At 35.8% G+C, this 20,092-nt stretch overlaps 1 protein-coding gene across 1 annotated transcript in view; it reads left to right on the forward strand.

The window, feature by feature from the left end:
• Positions 1–19,525, forward strand: part of LOC141568583 (uncharacterized) — a 376,689-nt gene extending 357,164 nt beyond the window's left edge. The window contains exon 3 of the mRNA XM_074318849.2: positions 19,418–19,525. The gene's annotated coding sequence lies outside the window, so the exon portion shown is untranslated. The remainder of the gene's footprint in view (positions 1–19,417) is intronic.
• The last annotated feature ends 567 nt before the right edge of the window (positions 19,526–20,092 follow it).

Below are 20,092 nucleotides of genomic sequence, written 5' to 3' on the forward strand. Positions count from 1 at the left end.
ATCAACAGTTCTGCTTCTCACAGTGGCCTATGGGGGGAATTACAGAAAGATTGTTTTGGAATTGCAAAGTCATGGCGTCCACAGAGCAATAATTTTCATTTCTCACTGTCAGCCATGTCCACCCTCCCACTGACTTAAGTGCCCTGTTTACCCTCCAACTGACAGAATTTTGCAATAGGAAAATCGGTGGGTCTGTTCTCTTCCTTTCGCTGGTTCTATAGATGACCTTCAGAATTTTGTACCTATCGAGTCTTGAGAAATTTGGTGCCTCTTTTTTTTCAACATGAGGAAGGTAGAACTTCCTTAGAAGCTAAGTAAGGATTAATGAGACATCACTAGTAAAGTCCTCAAGTCTAAAGATAAAAGGCCTCACATGAGGGCAAACAATTATCTTTTCCAAACTAAGCCACCCGTCCTATGAAATCCTCCACCAGTTGATTCATATCTACCTAAATTTAAGGGGTCATCTGAGGATAAAATGTTTTCATTTTTTAATTTCTTGATGGTAAGGAAAGAAATAGAAAATGTCATTCCTCTATGTACATAGCCATTTATCTCAATATAAATTAAGTGGTTCTGATTGGAAGTAAATGAAAGAGTAAGATTTTTATCACAACTATTTTAAAACAGGATATAGTTTTGTCAGGGAAAGTAGCAAAGAGATCTTAAATTCCTTGCCCTTTGTGAAGAAATGTGAGGTTACTTTCATTTCTATTAGCATTTTACTGAGTAGACACTCTTTTCACACTCAACTAGAGGTCAGGATTTGTTTCGAATTTGAACTGAAAATAAGATAACAAATACTGCCTAGGGCTTTATGGGATGCCTTTTATCTCTGAATTAGACAGTCAGAAACTATTGCAAATCCTTTATTATTTTGTTTTTAAGCCTTAAAAATAAAAAGCAATGCATACAGGCAAAGTACATTTAAAAGTTATACCACAAGGGCTTCATATATATATATATATATATATTCCTATATTACTTAATTTATATGGGAAATGAATAGAAATCTTCTTTGTCTTGTACACTCTAATTTTTAACAAGCATAGTTTTCTGCTGTCATAGGTTGTCATTTTTAATGCAGGGTGTGTACAAGTATAAACTTTAGTGTTATTAGAGAAAAAAAGTTTTATTGTTTTTTCCTTTTCATTGGAAAAATTCATGTTAATTATTCCTCTGCACCTGCCTAATGGGGCTGAAGTAATTCGATTGTCATATTGTTGTAGATTGTTGCTTTGTGTAATGTATCACCCCTGCTGTTCCATTAAAAAAATTCTATACTCTTCCATTATTCAGCAAGGCCTAATGATTATTCCAGCATTTGTACATGCTGCACTGTTATTTTGTTTTTAATTGACTTGACTTTTTTAATTAAGCACTTTGGTTTTAACATTTTTGTTGAAAAACCTGGCTTTATTAGTATTTGTTCCCATATACATTTCATACCTAATGACACTGTATTTAGATTCATTATAAATAATAGAGCAATATGTACATTGAAGTTTATCATCAACTCTAACATTAGTTCATGTCACATATCATTGATATATAATGGTCTGCAGAATATTTTAAAGGACGAGTTATTCTGTTTAAAGTGTATTTTAAAATTGAATTATTAAGTCTTTAGTTTGCAAATTAGAAATAAAGATTTGATTATTTTTAAATGTATAATAATCTTTTAATCAAATGAACACATTTTACCCCATCAGTTAAATATAATCACATGTAACAATCACACATGGTGCTGTAATGATTTTTTTCCGTTTAGTGAAACATATAAAATTGGGCTTTGCATAAATTTGAAAAATTAACCATTTATAGTAATCTTTATTTAGAGAATTGTTTATTTCTTTAAAATATTTAAAAATTTACTTAAACATTCTTTAATAATATTAACCATAATGTTCTTTTAAGTATAGCATAGAGAAAAGAAAATAACACCGTTGCAAAGCCCATTGAAATGTCTCCTTTTGAATGATATCTCAGTCATTTATCACAACACAAGATAACAAAAAAAATGGGCCATAGACAAAGTAAGTCAAGCTTTAGTTAGCTGAGATGTTAGAAATTACTGAACTGAAAGGAAGAATTGGAAAGAGAACAAAATCGTGGTAAATTTAAGATGAATAAATGTTTTTGAAAAACGATATGATAATGTTTTATGGATTCCACATTTCTGAACACAAATCTGGCACAAATATAGCTTGTAAAACGCTATAAATGGCATAGACATACCTTATTGTGGTAAGGGTCGACATGAGCACTCTTATTTCCACTTCACCATTTTTGTTTTGTTAGTGGACATGAATGAATGACTGAATAGGAGAGTGCATGAATAGGGCACATGGGATTTGCCTGCCATTTGGTCATCTGAGGGACAGAGGACAAAGATTTCAAAGTGGGCCCTTCTGCCCTTGTGTGGTGCAGCTTCATTGCCGCAGTCCTGACTGTTGATGAGCCTGCTGGCTGGGATTTATGTTCAACCTCTTCTTATGCCTTGGTGTGCCTGACCCAACTCCATTAGCATAACTTCCATTCCCAGTGACAGCATGAATAAAAGATGACTGGTGTGACCTCAGAAAGTGCCAAGATGGTATTGATGTAATGAGACCAATAGCCACTGTTTTATGCATGGCCGTACCATAACAATCTTAATAAAAGGTTAAACAACATTATAATGCATGCTTTTTTGAGGTCTCTGACTCACTGACTTAACTTCCTCGTTTATTGTTGCTCCTTGGAGGATCACCAATAATCAAAAACGTTTTTTTTCCTTCATTTTGGTGAGCTTAAGGCAAAACAAGACAAACAAGAGAAGTTTTGCTTTCAGAGTCTTCTCAATTTCAGAAAATAACTTTTCTTCTCTTTGGCATTCGTTTCTGTTCCACAGCAACTATTATTGTTAATAAGGCCAGGGAAATTACTGCATGTGCTGTGACTTGAACACCCATTTTAATCTTCAGAATTCTGCAGTACCACCTCATCTTCGTGGCTCTCCACATATTTTCTGATGGTGAAAGTCTATAAAATGCAGCCCTATCGCTGGAAGCGCCTCAGTATCAGCCTTGTGTTGCATGTTCTCCTCTCACCTTGGTATATTTTAAAGACCTGTTATAGATGGAATCTTAGGTGCAAATACTTTGATTTTCTTGCTCTGAGAAGCTAATGAAAAGAATTGTAAATGTGCATAGGAAAAGATCAAGGAATCCCCTCTTTCTGGAGCTTCTTGACCAAAAATAACACCAGTCAGTTAAAGTTTTCATCACCCTTCTCCTCAGCTGCGTAAATAGGCAGGAAGTAAAAAGGAAGATGAGAACATAGCAGGCACACGTCTAAAGTAATATCACACCTTGCCAAGAACATCCTTTATTATATTTTCCTTTGAGAACAAAAGCACAGCACACTAATATTCACCCTTGTAACAACAAAGAGAAAACAGTGTGCTTTTTATAACTTCTTTTAGATAGCAAATCACAGGTGCTCGTATAATATTATTCTCTGCTTTCTTGAAAGGTCTGCTACTTAAATGATCTGAAAATATGACAATATGTTAACAGTTAACACTCTACAGATCTTTGGGCCTCATAGGTGGATTAAAAATTATTTAGAAACAAGCAATTGTTGAAACACCCTACCAATTCAAACCTCAAATTTAATGCTTGCCACATTGGTTGTGTCATTCTACATTCGACAGGGCGACGGTGAAGCAACAAACAGGATATAAAATTTTCAACTGTCTGTCATGTTGCCTTGGTCATATTATGTCTTGTTGGGACATTGCATATCTAACATAACAGAAAATGATTAGATATGATTTGACAAGACATTACACAAGTAGACACCACTGTCAAAGACACGAAATGGTAGTTTTGGTATATCGAGATGTAAAGTTCATTAGACAACATTCATTGGGGCTTTGTCTCGGAAGAAAACAAGCCACCTTTATGTCTACAGCCTCTCAAGATACTTGAGTAATGAGAAAAACATGTAGGATTCCTATAGCTACTGAAGATTTCATGGGCGATTTATTTATTTGTTTGTTTGTTTAAGACAATCCTAACAATGCTACTTCATTTGTCTCCCTTCAATTTGACAATGACTCCAACAAATGATAGTTAATGAAATATTGTGTGGGGGGAACAGTTGTAGAAAAATGGAGATTCTAACCATAGCTAAGGTGGCTTTGATATTTAAGAGGAGCAGTAGAAAAGAGTCAGGACTCTGCAACCCACAGTGTGATATGGATTCTTACACCGTTTTGAGAGATACTTGAGAAGGACTAAGTAGGTAGGAGCACAACCCTACAAAACTCAACCTCGAGACTGCCGGAAAACAAATAAATAAACAAATAAAACTGGCTGCTCAAAAAATTGAAGCAGATGTCAGAAGCAAGCAACTGTGGCCTGGGAAATTCAACAAAGTTCCAATATTCAGATCGGTTTCTCTGGATAAAAAAAAAACAAAACTGCTTGATAGCACAATTTCAGATTTGATCTGAACTGCCAGTGAACCATCTGTGTAAAACGAAAGTAATCTGCTGACACTGTCGACACAGGTAGGCATCGGCATGACTGGGTCAGAAAAAGAACACGGCTAAGATGCTTTCTGGAGCTTGTCAGGCAAGTATTATAGTAAGTAAGACCAGTTTTTAGAATAGTGAACCCCAAAATAGAGATAAAAAGTCTGTTTGCTGCATTGTTTAAGGACTATTAGCAAAAAAAAAAAAAAAAAAAAAAATCAAACCAACTGCAACCTTCACTCTAATTTTAGGTTCAAAATGGAATATTCTGATAAGGATGATGATTGGGTGAGAATATTGGGAAAATTACATTCCCAGCTCCAAGGAAAAAATGATGATCAATCTGTTATATCTGACCTTGTGAGAATGATGGCAATGTACAGTGGGTTAACACGCAAATTGTTAGACGAATTGTGGGCTTTATTTTATTTATTTTTTTTTTTTATTAGTTTCAGGTGCACAAGACAAAGCAAAACTTATACGTTTCCCATTTATATCCCTCACACTGTGTGAACCCCCCTCCCCCCATCCACTATCCCTCTGTACGTTCCCCAAATTAATTTTCCAAACCCCATGGCAATCTTGTGGTTACCGACTATTTTCTAAACCTCTCACCTTCCCCTTATCCCCACCCCCCCGCCCCTCTAGCAACCCTCAGTTTTTCCTCCATGTTTCCAAAACTGTCTCTGATTAGTTCATTCACAATTTTGGTATCATAACCAAAGGAATAATTCTCTGAAAAGTTACTCAATACACTTTTATTTTCCCCAGCTATATTTTGTGTAAAATAAACATATGTAGATGCTGAAAGGTTGCTCATAAATAGGTCAGCATGTGGCGGAAGTCTTTCATAATTCAAGATATATCAGCCTTGGCAGAAGCTGAGAATAAGAGGGAATAATCAGAAGTGACCCAAACAATGACACCAGAGTTTCCAGATGGTATAGAAAAAAGTCCATGATTTATGATTGTCGGTGCAGTAAATAAATCTGAAACAATAGGCGTGGATGGGGAAGCAGTCACAGCTGACCAAAAGAGCAGTTGTAAAGCAACCCCCAGAAAGCTTGATGCCAGAAGTAATTGACATAGTCGTCAAATCAATTTCCGAGGGTGCAGACACTCGAGCACTCAATCTGATTCTGTATGCGGCACAACACTTGGATTATACAGCTGCCTCTAATTCAGATAGCCTTCGCTCAATACGAATCCAATTCAAGGAACTATCTAGATAGAAGTGAACAATCATTATTTAGGCTTCCTTGTGCAGGTTTACTGTTTTCTAGTCAAATTGCTCTCTTTTGAAATTGCATCCATTTCATATTAAGATTTAACAAGTAGCTGATATTTTTTTCTCCTCCTATGTCACCAGATACAATGATATCCCTGAAATCCTGAAATCCATGGTCCTTCTTCCCAGGGCAACTGTGGGATGCTGTCTCGGGACAGGAAGAGCCTATGCACAGTATGAGGTTCTTTAGATCGACTATGGAATCAGCCACTCGATTGCAAATGTGAAATACCCGTGTGGAGGAGGACGGATTTATTTATTTATTTATTTATTTATTTATTTATTTATTTATTTATTTATTTATTTATCTGTATGTCAATTCAACGTGATCCAAAGATGAGGTTGCATAATCTTTTGTTGCATATAATTCCATTGGCCTTCGCTCATTTTTCAGTCATCTAATGTTGATAGAACATATGCAGCACACCAGATACTTGATTTGACACTGGGGTATTGAGATAAGAGACAGAAAGCCTCTGCCTTCAGAAAACTCACAGCAGTATAAGTAAAGAATCAGGTGAGAAGAATCAGAGAGAAAACACAGAGGGTAGAGGGGAGGCACATAGGAAGCTCCTACCCCCGCTGAAGGTGGGGTGAGATTGGGAGAGAAGTAGGGAAATAATTGTGGAGATGCCAATACTGCCACTGAGATTTGAAGGCTGAGAAAAACCTTGCCACGTCGAAAGAGGACTGGTAATATCCCAGGCAAGCCCAACACCAAAAGAGCATGGTTTTTTCAGGTAGTCACTTGCTGTTCCTAGGTTTTGGCAGCATAGGCAGTGGAAAGTGTTGAGGACAGAAAAGAGGAGAGGTACGGATTAGATGGCAGAGGACAAGGGTGGGAAGTATTTTGGAGCTTACAGAGCATTTCCACTCCGTGTCTGTCACTTGATGCCCACAGCAGCTTGTGAGAACATGATTGCCCCTGTTTGAAAATGAACACGGATCAAGGTTGAGAGAGGTTGGGTCGTTTACCAAAGTCACGTAGCTGAGAATTAGGCCCGGGTCTACCTGCTTAAAGACCACATTCTGAACCCAGCATTCATTACTTGGCTTCTCAGGCAAGGGGTTCCCTTCGCACTATGCTCAGTCACTGAAGACAACTTTTAAACTTTTGGAAAACAGAGAGGGGAGATGATGGAGCTGACAGCAGTGCGTAAGAAGGTGAAGGAGAAAGAGTAAGCAAAATAGAAAGTAGGAAGAGGAAGAGAAAATGAATGTATATTCATTTCAAAAGTCTATAAAGACAAACCAAGCTGTCCAGTACCCTCGGGGGTAGAGGGAAAGAAGGTAATTCCACAGGGGCTGGAGAGTCAACAGAATTTCTATTGTTGCAAAAGATCTCTGAGAGAACAGATTAGAAGATGATAAATCACGTCATTAGCAAACTATTTGTTTGCTATTAATTTCACATTCTATCTTTAGAAATAGGGAAGGCTGAAGGGTCAGGGGAAAAAGATAAGCTGATTATGGGTGCAAACTGGCTGAGCCATCATCAAGAGGGGAGATGGACACAATGAGTCAGGATATGACAAAAGCTAATAGTATTAAAGAAGAAAGTCGTGAAGACAAAAGAGCAACGACAGGAGTTAGGACACAGAATATATTCTGAGAAGTAAATGAGCAAGAATAATAAGGAGAATAGCATAACTCACAAAAGTTTAAAATGGAGGAAACAAAAGTTATATTGAGAGGAAACTTAAAGTGGAAAAAAAAAAGGCTACTATAGAATTAAACCTGAATTTTTTAAATAAAATTTATTTTATATATAGTTATAAAAAACTATTGCCAATTGTAGAAAAAATAGAAAACAAAAATAGTAGAACAGGAAAAAAATACTTCTATTTTGGTTACCTAAACAATCAAACTGTATTTTGATGAAATTCCAGTCATTTTTCTCCAGATACTTGTACATAATTGTGATCATAAAGTAAAAAATTTGAGTTCCCTTTTTCTTCTAGTAGTTTAGAATAAATATTCACAATGCTTTATAATCAATCTTTATAAATGTGTCCTTTCAAGCATGATTTAATGACATTGGAAACTAGCATACTGCTATGTCTTTGAGAATAAATATTTTAGTTAATGGATAATTTCCAGATGTATGAGACTACCTGTTTGTTGTATTTCAATATAAGATTTTTATGTCTACGGAAACAACTGCACTCTCAAAGTTAAAAAAAAATTTAAACATAACTAATATTAGAAATTTTTATGAATAAATGAAAAAACATGATATATATATATATATATATATATATATATATATATATATATATATATATGTATGTATTTTCTGGTTTGTTTGGTAATTCAAATAAGGAAGGAAATGTATTTTATTTGTATTATGTGCCATTGAGTTCCACAACATCCTGTCCTCAATAGCCCTGCTCTGCTCCTGTAGACTCGTGCCTACGGCTTCTTTTATGGAGTCAATCCATCTCATATTTGGTCTTTCTCTTTTCTTGCTATCTTCTGTTTTGCCCAGCATTATTGTCTTTTCCAAAGAACCGTGCCTGCTCCTGATGTGCCCAAAGTAGGACAGCTTCAGTTTTGTCATTTTTGCCTTTAGTGATCTTTTGGTCTAAATTTGTTCTAGGACCCACTTGTCCATCTTCCTGGTGTTTCAGGATATCTGCAGAGCGCTCCTCCAATACTATCTTTGAAAAGAATGCATGTTTTTCCAATCAGTCTTCTTCACTGACCAATTTCCACATCTGTACATAGTAATCTATTTTTCTATTCTCCTTCAATTTTATGAAGATGATTCACAGGCGTGTTGGAATACGTGTTCATGTTATCCACACATTTGACTCATGCTTGGCATCAAGCTGCCAGCAAGGTGAAGCATGTGTGTCATGAAGAAAGCATGGACCTTTCCTTAATACTACAGAAATGTGAGAGCACACAAGGCAGATAGTGGTGAAAGCACTTAACCCTCTATTCTGTCTAATTAAACATCTGGGATCACTATAGCCCTTTGGCATATCTCAGTTGTTATCAGATTCAAATGTACCGACATTCTAGTTGCAAAGAAATTTGAAATCTATGGTAGATGTATTTGTTCAAATTAATTTTGTCTAATTCTAAAATAAGTTTTGTTTATTATGATTGCGATAAATCATTGCCCATATTAATTAAACATTATCTTACAGTTCCTATATCAGTTAAATTACTATTCCAAGTTGTTTCCATGTAATATATCAGATTCTTCCTTATCTAGCATAAATAAAGTAATTTATCAGAGAAAGAGAATGCCACCACTGACATGTTTTTTTAAGTGTGGATGAGACGATCTTCTGAAACCCCAAAGGAGACTCTCAAGTTATTAGTGAGATAATAAGCCATTCATGGTGTTTGCACTGAAAATGCACTGCAAAGAAAGAGACTATTAAAATTATAGTGGTATACATTTGGAGAAACACCAGTAGAAAAGCAATATGGAACTATTTGGACTATTTGTATCACTAGATTCAAGGGTCCAGATAAAGAAACTCATTTGAAAAAAAGATGCCTTTAAAATGTGCCTGCTTCTCAGTAGAATTCCATCACCACAAAATGGCCACTTCAGTAGTACGTTTAACAAAAGTTGTTCCTATTACATGCCAACCACTGAGCAAACAGAAGTGAAGAAAATAAACATGGTCACTACTCTCATGAAGACTTGATATGACACATTTTCAAAATGACAAAAATATTTACATTCATTTCACCATACTCTTAAGAAAATCCAGGAGCTCCAATTTTCTGACATATGTATATGTAAAACAATTTGCTAGATTGGCTTACCAATGTTTAGAAGTTTATATGAGAATAATGATAAACAAGAACCCTAAAGCTGAAAACATTCCAACCTTCAAATTACATATTTAATTGCTATGGGGTTTTTTGTTTGTTTGTTTGTTTTTATGGTTTGTTGCTCTTTTTTTAGTATTAGTTTCAGGTGTACAAAACAACGTAATGATTAGACATTTACTCCCCTCACAAACTGATAACCCCAACACGTCTACTACCCCCTGACATCGTACATAGTTGTTATAGTACCATTGATTATGTTCCCTATGCTGTACTTCACATCCCATGACTGTACATATATATGATTATATTTAATTATAGTTGACACTAAATACTATTTTATATTAGTTTCAGATGTACAGCACAGTTGCCAGGCATCCATGCAACCCATGAAGTGATTCCCCCTGTCAAGTCCAGCACCCGTCCGACACCACACACAGTTTTACAGCATTATTGCCTTTACTCCCCCTCTTGCACTTTACATCCCTGTGACTATTCTGTAACCACCAATTTGTGTCTTCTAATCCCTTCACCCCTCACCCATCCTCCTAACCCCCTTCCCATCTAGCAATCATCAGTTTTTTTATCTGTGTCTCTGAATCTATTTCTGATTTGCTTGTTCATTTATTCTGTTCTTTAGATTTCACATATAAGTGAGATCATATGGTATTTGTCTTTCTCAGTCTGACTTATTTCACTTAGCCTAATATTCTCTAGGTCCATCCATGTTGTTGCAAATGGTAAGATTTTGTTCTTTTTTTATGGCAGAGTAATACTTCATTGTACAAATGTGCTACAATTTCTTTATCTAATTGTCTATTGAAGGGCATTTAGGGTGTTTCCATATCTTGGCTGTTGTGAATAGTGCTGCAGGAAACATAGGGGTACACATATTTTTTTTCAATTAGTGTTTTGGATTTCTTGGGATAAATACCCAGGAGTGGAATTGGTGGATCATAAAGTAGTTCTATTTTTAATTTTTAAGGAAACTTCCTGCTGTTTTCCATAGTGGCTACACCAATTTGCAATCCCACCAACAGCGCATAAGGGTTCCCTTTTCTCCATATCCGCGTCAGCACTTGTTGTTTGTTGATTTATTGATGATAGCCATTCTGACCAGAGTGAGGTGTTATCTCATTGTGGTTTTTATTTGCATTTCTCTAGTGGTTAGTGACATTGAACATCTTTTCATATGTCTATTGGCATGTCCCCTTTGGAGAAATGTCTATTCAAGTCCACTGCCTATTTTTTAATTGGATTGTTTATTTTTTTGTGTGTTGAATTGTATGAGTTTTTTTTATGAATTTTGGATATTAACCGCTTATCAGATTTATCATTGACAAATATCTTGTCCCATTCACTAGATTGTCTTTTCCCTTTGTTGATGGTTTCATGGTTGTATTTTTGATATTAAAAACTTGTCTGCCCAATAAATTTTAATAAGAAAAAACACTGGACAGTCTTTCAAGAAAGGATTTCTTTTTGACCTATAGCATTTCCTATAATTTGGCAGTTGTATTTTATATCCATCTCCTCTTTTTCAATTTTAATATATTGATTCAACTCAAAGAACACATTTCTAAACTAATAGACTACGTAAAGGAGATGTTTGAAAACATTTTATTAATTTTAACTTATATTACCTATTCCTCTCAAATGAATATCTTACATTCTAAGGCCTTAGAAGCAATGAAACATCTTGGAGGTAAATAAGAATAATCTAATAATTAACCTCAAAATTTCTTAGCACTAAGTGTGAAAGCAAAACGAATCAGTGTTAATGATGAAAGAATTCCAGATCTAGTAATTCGTAAGATGCCAACATTTTTCTCTCTTAGTCAAGAAACGTATCAATTATATTTAGTTTTTTTCAATGGGATTTGTTTGAAGGAAAATTCTGTAAGTAGTTTTACATGAATGATGGTCATGATAGTGTTACTTTTAAAGCTCAGCTGAGAAATTATTTCTTGCAATTTTTTTCCCCATCCAGTTGACACGATACATTTATTTATTGGAGGTAGATGACTAGCGTCTAACCCCTGGTGGAATCTGGTTTCAGAGAGCATTGCTCACATGGCAAGGTTGTTAAACACTTTCTATTGATGCAGCTACTGGGTCTAATCATCAAACCAGTTCATAATCTTCCTTTTGCTAATAGTATGTGTTACAAAATAAGGACGTGAGAATCCTGGTGCTTCCTTTATCTTACTCCCTATGTTTAGAGTGGGGTACCTCAAGATGTCACCGCCATTCAGTAATCCAAGTTCATTAAATTAGTGTTTTGGATTTCTTGGGATAAATTGATACAATTGTTCAAATGTACAATTCGAGAAAACAATGACATTTGTCTTTCTTATGAGACAAATAAACGTAGATGTGTCACTGGGTAGTTTAAAAACATTTTTCTACCATGATGATGAAATTGACATATTGTCCAGGAGAAAATGTATCTTTTATAATAACTCAAGTGATATATTAGTGAACATGCTTACATGCAGGCATATAGAGTACGTGTATCGTGTATATGTACTGAAATGAGAAGCCTACCATATGTCTCCATACTGTCTGGGGAACGAGAGGTTATATAATGAATCTAAAAAAAACCCCAAGTAATTAGCTAAAATAGTAATTAAATCAGAAAAAGATAAAACTCTCCAAGATTTATGGTTTTATTTTATAAATTTTTTGCTGAGTATTTGCCCACAAGGAAAACACTGCAAGAACTATGAAGGGTGTTGAAACTGTGGAGAAGGTGGCAGTGACTAGGTAAGCGTTGGAAGACTTCACCTGACTTAGAAGCAGAATGTACCTTTTTTATGTCTTCATAGAGATGGTGTCTCCCTCTGGAGCACAGGGTGGGACTGCTTGTTGTCCAGAATAATAAGAATCATGTCTCCCTCAGGGCAAAGTTTACTTGGTAAAAGACTTGGGTTCAGGATTCCTCAGCTGGGATGTAAAGCTACCATCTGTGCGACATCTATCTGTCACCCCAGAGGGACTTGGGAGTCAACAAGAGCCAAGCCTGAAGCTCATGCTGCTGTTGTGCCATGAATGATAAAGCCCGAAAATCCATGAAAATGTGGGGCTGACTTGTTAGGTGCCGATAGGATAAAATCTCTGATCTTACACAATCTTGACACTTCCAGGTACAATTTTTTTTTCTGACGTATCATTTTTCACTCTTCGAACTGAAACAGTTGGCTTATATTATTCTAGTGTTTTGAATTTGCCCTGTTCTCTTTCTCTCCCACCTTTTCATTCTCTTTCTCTTCTGCACATTCCTGTTTCCACATCTGATTGATGCCCTTCTCTGCACCATTCATATTACTCTCTCAGCTCATAAAGGTTTTTGCTGACAGCAGCACTCAGCCAAGAGTTACATTTGCAGGGTGCATTCTGCCTGTGTTTTCACAACGCCAGTTGTAAAGAATTCAGTTGGTTAGAATAGTTTTCCCTCATGAATGCATAAAGGATGGCTCCATGCTCTCTGCACATGCTTTGTGGGGCTCCCATCAAGAACCCAAGTGGTCTGAAAAGGAAGAGAATTCTCTATCTTTGAATGGGATTATAACTCAGGAAACATGGGGTACATTGCCACATACGGGCCAGTGTCTTTTGGAGTGCTGGAGTCTTTTCCCCCCCTCTTTCAATATAATGACCAAGATGAAGCAAATGTGTAGAATACAAATACATGGTACCAGACATTTGAAGGAATGTCACTTACAGTGGAAAATTCCTGCATAGGGTGTACAGCTGACCACAAGAGGCACATGTCGAGCCACCTTTGAAGGATTTGTTTCTCTAAAGGACATTAAAATGTCATCCTAAGGGGATTGACATAAGGTGATTCTGCATACAAAAATATAATTCTGAGATTTCCTAAAACTGACTATAGAAGTCTAAGAACTAAGTTTCAGAAAAATACTAGCCCCTTGGTCATTTAGTATTCTGCGCAGACACCACAGAGGAGTTTCAAACATCATTCTTCTCAGTGTGGCATGATATTACATTTAGTCAATGTGTGAAATCTCCGCAGAAAATAGGTGGGAGAGAGAATGCAATTTCATTCTGCCAAATAACTCCTCTGAGCCATGGAAATAAGCACTAGCCATGAGTCGGAATAAAACCACACGATACTAATCAGACCATTCCATGTGTAACTCCGTATGCTTAGGTGATCCTTTTGGTTTTTTTCTGGTTTTATTTTCCAGAGACTCTGTTGAATTTCCCACAGACAGGTGTTGTATGCTCTTAGCCTTTTGGAGTTTATTGATTCAGGGAGACAAAAAAGAAGTTGACAATGACTACAGGAGGACACAGCGGCACGTCAGGCCTTCCTACCATGTGGCCCTTGGAGCCTGTGCCCAGAGACTACAGTAAAGGGGCCTTACATGAGCTTATTTGGGTACCTTCCCAACCAATATCCAACCTGGAAGTTTTGTTCGTTTATTTTGCATTCCATTCTAGAAGAAAAGATCATCACATTCGTAAGTTCCAAGATGTTTATAAATGGGAGCAGAGTTATTAAAACAATAAATCAATGAGTAAATAAGAATAAAGGGACATTTTTTATAAGATCACTAATTTTCTTGATTTTTCTTCAATGTCAGATGAATTTAGTTCCTCTTATGAATCTATCTTCCCTTTAGCCAAGGCAAGGATCCCCTCCCCCACTGTCCCCCCGAGTATGTGATACCAGCATAGGAGTAAAGAATTTTGACCACAACACAAGAAATGACTGAAGGGTTCCCTCTTAATTTGGCTTAAACACTCTGAGAACTTACCCACAGAACAGAGAATGCCCTTCTAAATTAGATGTACTAAGTATCGGATCTGACCCTGAAGAATTTCATATCTATAATTTTCCCTTCAAAAATAACAGTTATAATCAAGGTCATGACATTTCCTCCTAACAACACACAATTGATGCCTCACTTCTGTTTTGTTTTGAAAATACAGAACAGGCATTCAGGGGCTAGATATTCAAACCATGAAAAATGGAAAGATGTCAGAAATAACCATTTGCAGCTGGCTATGTGCCTGCTCTGAGAGCTGGTTACACGACTCAGCAAATACATGCCATGCGCTTGTCTAGAGGAAGATGGACTGCAAATAAATTATTAAGCTTTTCTTACCGGCGGATGGGGCATTTTCACATAGACTACAATGCGTGTCATCACATACAGCAAAAGGATAAACAGGCACGGACCAGCTTGAAGAAAATTGATAGTGACTTGTACAGCCTTATTCATAACCACTTCATTCCAGATTAAGAAAGCTTTGAACAGCAATTTCTATAATAATCCCATAGACCTCTTTACAGATCTCCAAAACCACCACCACACACACACACACACACACACTCACACCCAATGCCAAAAACAAAAACACAACCACTGATTAGAAACTAAGAGCTATAATTTGCTGGCTAAATAGTCAAAATAGGCTGTATCTTAAAGGTGGTGAGTGAGGCACAGTATATAGTTGGCTAGAAGGTTAAAGAAGAAAACTTTCTTATTCTTATTATTCTGTGCTAAAAACATCTGAATGGCTCTTTTCATTCTTATGAGCTATCCTAGCCCCCCTCCCTCAGTCACAGATGTTAACAAAAGGAAGTTATTTGAGGCAATAGGCAATCAACAACTTTGACTTAAATAAGGAAACCAGAAAGGCAAGTGCAAAAATGAGACTTAAGCAAAGCAAAGAAAAAGGAAGCAAATAAAGAACCCCACTGTACTTTAATGTGTATAATGTGTCAGGGATTGGACGTGGTAGAATGTATAGAAAGAAAGTGTTGGGAATCCATTCTTTTGATACAAAGCAGGAAAAAAACATAAAGAAGAAATTGTAGAGCCGCCTAAGATCAACTCAAAGCAAGATCACTGAGTTGAATTTATGCCCCACCCTTTGCATTCTTTTTTCTATAGGGGAGCACGTGGTGAGAAAATACTTTTGCAGAGTATCTTGCCCACAATAGTTATCCAACAAATCTTACTTGAAGCTGTACAGTATGCATTAGGGATTCACAAGGTTTTTCTTTAGCTTTTTTTTAAAACAATTTTTGCCTAAAGATGAAGAGCTGCTTTCAATTTGAATTGTGTAATTATACAAAGTAATGGATCCTATTAAATTTAACATCTTAAGAGATGTGAAGGTGTCTACTCTACTCGTTTGCAGTTATCTCTAGAAATACCAAAATGAAACCTAAACTCTAACTAAATTTCTCACCGTAACCTTACCATGGCCACCTACCGGTTAGACAAATACTCGTATATTAAGGTAAGTGAGAGAGGAGATTATACCTAGAGAACTTCCTACTCTGATTAGTACCTGAGTCTGTAGTTTATTTTAGGGGGAGGACACATAAAGGATATGAAGTCGTAATACCAGAGGGAGACAAATCTAGGTGTCCTGAGATGTCTATTTCCTCTCTGCTCAGTAACTTAGCCGAAAGCTGGCTCAGTGGATGTGACTGACTTAGGTCCATGGAAGAACTGCTGATACTACAGGCTGAGCTCAGGAAGCTTCGATTTCTAGGGCTACTTCCTGGACCAGGACTCTCCCACTGAGTTCACTGTCCCTCTGAAAGCTGGGTCGCTGTCCTGCTTTAATGTCCGTGGTGTATTCTGTTCAGCTCTACCTGGATTATGCATTCTGAGATCATCAGAGCTAGATGACCTTGTGTGTTTGTCTGCTTCTCAGTTAATAATTTTTCTCCCTAAACGCTATACTATGTTCACATCTTGTAATGGTGCTGGTGGTGGTGTGTGTGTGTCCAGTCCCCTGGAACAGCAGCTGGAGGACAAAATTGGCAAACACTAAGCTGATAAATAGCTGGTGTCTCTCCCTCAGAATTTCAGTGGCTGTATTACACACTTAGTCCTGGTCTTACGATATATCCAATTCGCCTGTGGTCTCTTTTTCTAAACTGTCACAGTTTTCTGAGTCCAGTTGGTGCTGTTTTATTACAGACACCTAGTATATTGATGATTGTGTGTGTGTGTGTGTGTGTGTGTGTGTGTGTGTGTGTGTGTGTATTTTACTCCATTTTTTCAATGGAAAAAAACATTGATGAAGTGCTTTTCTATGTCAGGTACTCTTTTTTTTTAAAATATATATGTATTAGTTTCAGGTGTACAAAACAATATAATGGTTAGACATTTACACCCCTCACAAAGTGATAACCCCTCTCCACCAACCTACTATTCCTCTGACATCGTATATACCTGTTATAGTCCCATTGACTCTGTTCCCTATGCTGCACTCCACATCCTGTGACTATACATATACATATATATATATTAAATTATAGTTGATATTCATTATTATTCAGCTTCAGCTTCAGGGGTACACTGCAGTGGTCAGTCATCTACACCTTCCCTGACGTAGACTCCATAATAAGACAAGAAACTGTGGTACATTAATACAATGGAGTATTACTAGGCTATAAAGAAGAATGAAATCTTACATTTGCAACGATATGGATGGACCTAGAGAACATTATGCTAAGTGAAATAAGTCAGACGAAGAAAGACAAATACCATATGATCTCACTTATGTGTGGAATCTAAAGAATAGAATAAATGCACAAACTAATCAGAAACTGCCTCAGAAATATAGAGAAAAAACTGAGGGTTGCTAGATTTTCTTTCTTAAAAATAAACAAACAGACAGACAGACTCATGATATAAAATTCAAAATGTACGAATCAATCTGTGAAAGGACATTCTTTCATGGTCTGGTCTCCCAACACTCAATTTTCTCTCTCTAGAAATAACCAGTGCTGTTGCTTCCATGGATTTCTTTCAGAAATATTCTATGTATATATAAGTAAATATAGCATATACACATTTTTTCTTTTTTAATGCAAATTTCAGCTTGCCAAATAGATCCTTTCACATTTGGGGCTTTTTCCACTTAATTGTGCAGTTCTTTTTTATATTAGTTTATAATTACTGAGTCATCCTTTTTCAATGGCTATTTTTCTCACATATGGGTATAAAACAGTTTTGACCAATCTTCTATTAAATTAAAGTTATAGCAAATAATTTGCCATGCATAGCACCTTACATGTCAGGTTGCACATCTATGAGTTTTCAATTGGACAAATTTCTAGAAATGGAATCCCTGAGTTTAAAAATATCTGTATTTTTCATTTTTATTGCCAAATTGCCCTTTCAAGAGACTTGCATTAATTTGCATTCCGACCAGTACTGCGTGACAGTGTCTGTTTCCCCCATACTCTTGCCAACATAGTTTATCATTGGACTTTGAGAAATGGTCAACTGGGCCTTTGCATTCTAGGAGGTGAAAACAGTATCTCATTGTAGTTTCGGTGTGAATTTTTACTTAAGCATATTTCCTTGTCCATGAATTGTTTTCCGTATCTCTTGCACACTTTTATATTGCATTGTCAGACTTTTATTTATGGATTTGTAGGAAAATGTTTTATGGTAAGGGCTAGCACTCTGATATTCTATAAATTGTAGTTATTCTTTCTCAGATTAGTATATGTCTCTTTACTTTATTTTGAATCATAAAGGAATTGAGTTTTTTAATGTAGTTGATTTATTCAATCATTTGTTTTAATTACTTCAACGATTTATTTCATATTTAGGAAAGCCTTAGCTTTCCTGAAGTTGAAAAATATCCATTATTTCTAAAAACTTATGGGTGCCTTTTTATTTTTACATTTATATCTTTTATCTAACTGAAATTCATTTCTGAATAAAAAGTAGTTAAGATCCAGCTGTTTTGTTTATTTTCGCAAACAGCTATCCTATTCTGTTGCCTTACCATTATTTTCTTAAATAATATTGCTTTCCTGTTTTCAAGTATTGATTGTATCATAAAGTTTTAAATTCATTTGGGTACATTTGTGTACTTTATATTCTGTTCCATTGGTTTGTATATTCATGTGCCAGTGCAAAACAATTTTAAATATTATCACTTTATGATACATTTTGATATCCATTAGGTCAAGTCACTTCTCGTAACTCTTCAGAATGTTTTAGTTATTATTGCTAGTTAAAGTTTTCTGTGTAAATTTAACAATTAACTTTTCAGATTAAAAAATATGTTTTTTTTAATAGTCACATAATTTTATGCATAAATTTAGGCAGAATTGACATCTATATGTTAATGTGAGTATGATGAGTGATGGTATGTCAAAAAATAAGCCTTTCCGATTGTTTAAGTCTCCTTTTGGGTTCTATAGTAACATTTTACCAATTTTTTTAAAGCTCATTAACATTTCTTTTTACATTCTGTCCTAAATATTTCATACATGTTGCTACCACTGAAATTGTGGACTTTTTGTCCATTACATCTTCAAAGTAACTGGTTTTGCATATGAAGGCTATTTATTTCTATATTATTTTATTTTTCTTTTATTTATTTCTTGACCTCTACTAATGAATTATTTATATTCTACTAATTGCAATCTCCTTTCTGAACTTTTGTATCTCATTTTGTGCTTTTCTATTATAAACATACTTACTCCAGTAAGTTTTGTAATTCCTGGGAAAATGTTTGATGACAGTTTTCATATGTTTTATGGCAAGCATTTTTTTTCCTGTTAAATGTTCTTTCTGTGCTATTTGTTTCTCCTTCCTTTCCTCTGGTTGTGTGTGTGTTTGTTATCTTTCTGTAAATAATATTCTTTTTTCATTATTATTGAGGGCTACATTTCTTTCTAGCCAGCTATTTTTAGGAGATTTGTGTCACAGAGGTCCACGGCCATATTTCTGGTGAGCAGAGATTCTTCTATGACACAGAATGATGGTGTAGATGTTTTGTTTTGTTTTTTGCAGGCTGTTCACAATGCAGAGATTCCTCAGCCCAACCTCTTTGACAGATGGTTTTCTGCAAATATGGCCTGTCTGTGTGATTCTTAATTTCTCCTCAGGACCAAGCCAAGTACAGGTATGCTTACCAGCTCATACAGGTAATTTTTCTTGTCATTATGAGATTTCTGGTTTTGAGCATCACCCTGGAAAGTATACTGTGCTAACATTTCCTGTGATCTGCTATAATAGGTGTATTCTCTCTTTATGTTCTTAAACCTTCGTTTAATTTTCACTGTTTTGGGATTCCTTGTTCTGATTTTATGGTTCAAATTTTCAGCTGTCTCTTAGTTTCACTGAAGATCAAAAATACATTTCTGTTTTATATTCTCTTTCTTACTTTAGTGGTTTTCCCTGAGGAAAGACAAATGCTAAATTTACTCCACCCCACCCAACACCTTTTTATGACTGGACTTGAAGTGACATAAAACCCAAAACAATAACACACGTCCCATTGATTGATAAGTAATATTATTTTATCGGCAGCAATATTACCTTTATTATTAAATGTATTATCAGGTTTAAACATGGGAATAACTATTCATAAATTAGAGTTGTGATTTCTTTTTAGAACATAATCCTTCCAATTCATTGAACAAGTAGTGATAGAGTGTCTACTATGTGCCAAAGACTAGGAGACGC

Source organism: Rhinolophus sinicus, chromosome 7, assembly GCF_057876585.1.
Source record: "Rhinolophus sinicus isolate RSI-liver-muscle chromosome 7, RSI-T2T, whole genome shotgun sequence".
In the NCBI taxonomy this organism is placed as follows: domain Eukaryota; kingdom Metazoa; phylum Chordata; class Mammalia; order Chiroptera; family Rhinolophidae; genus Rhinolophus; species Rhinolophus sinicus.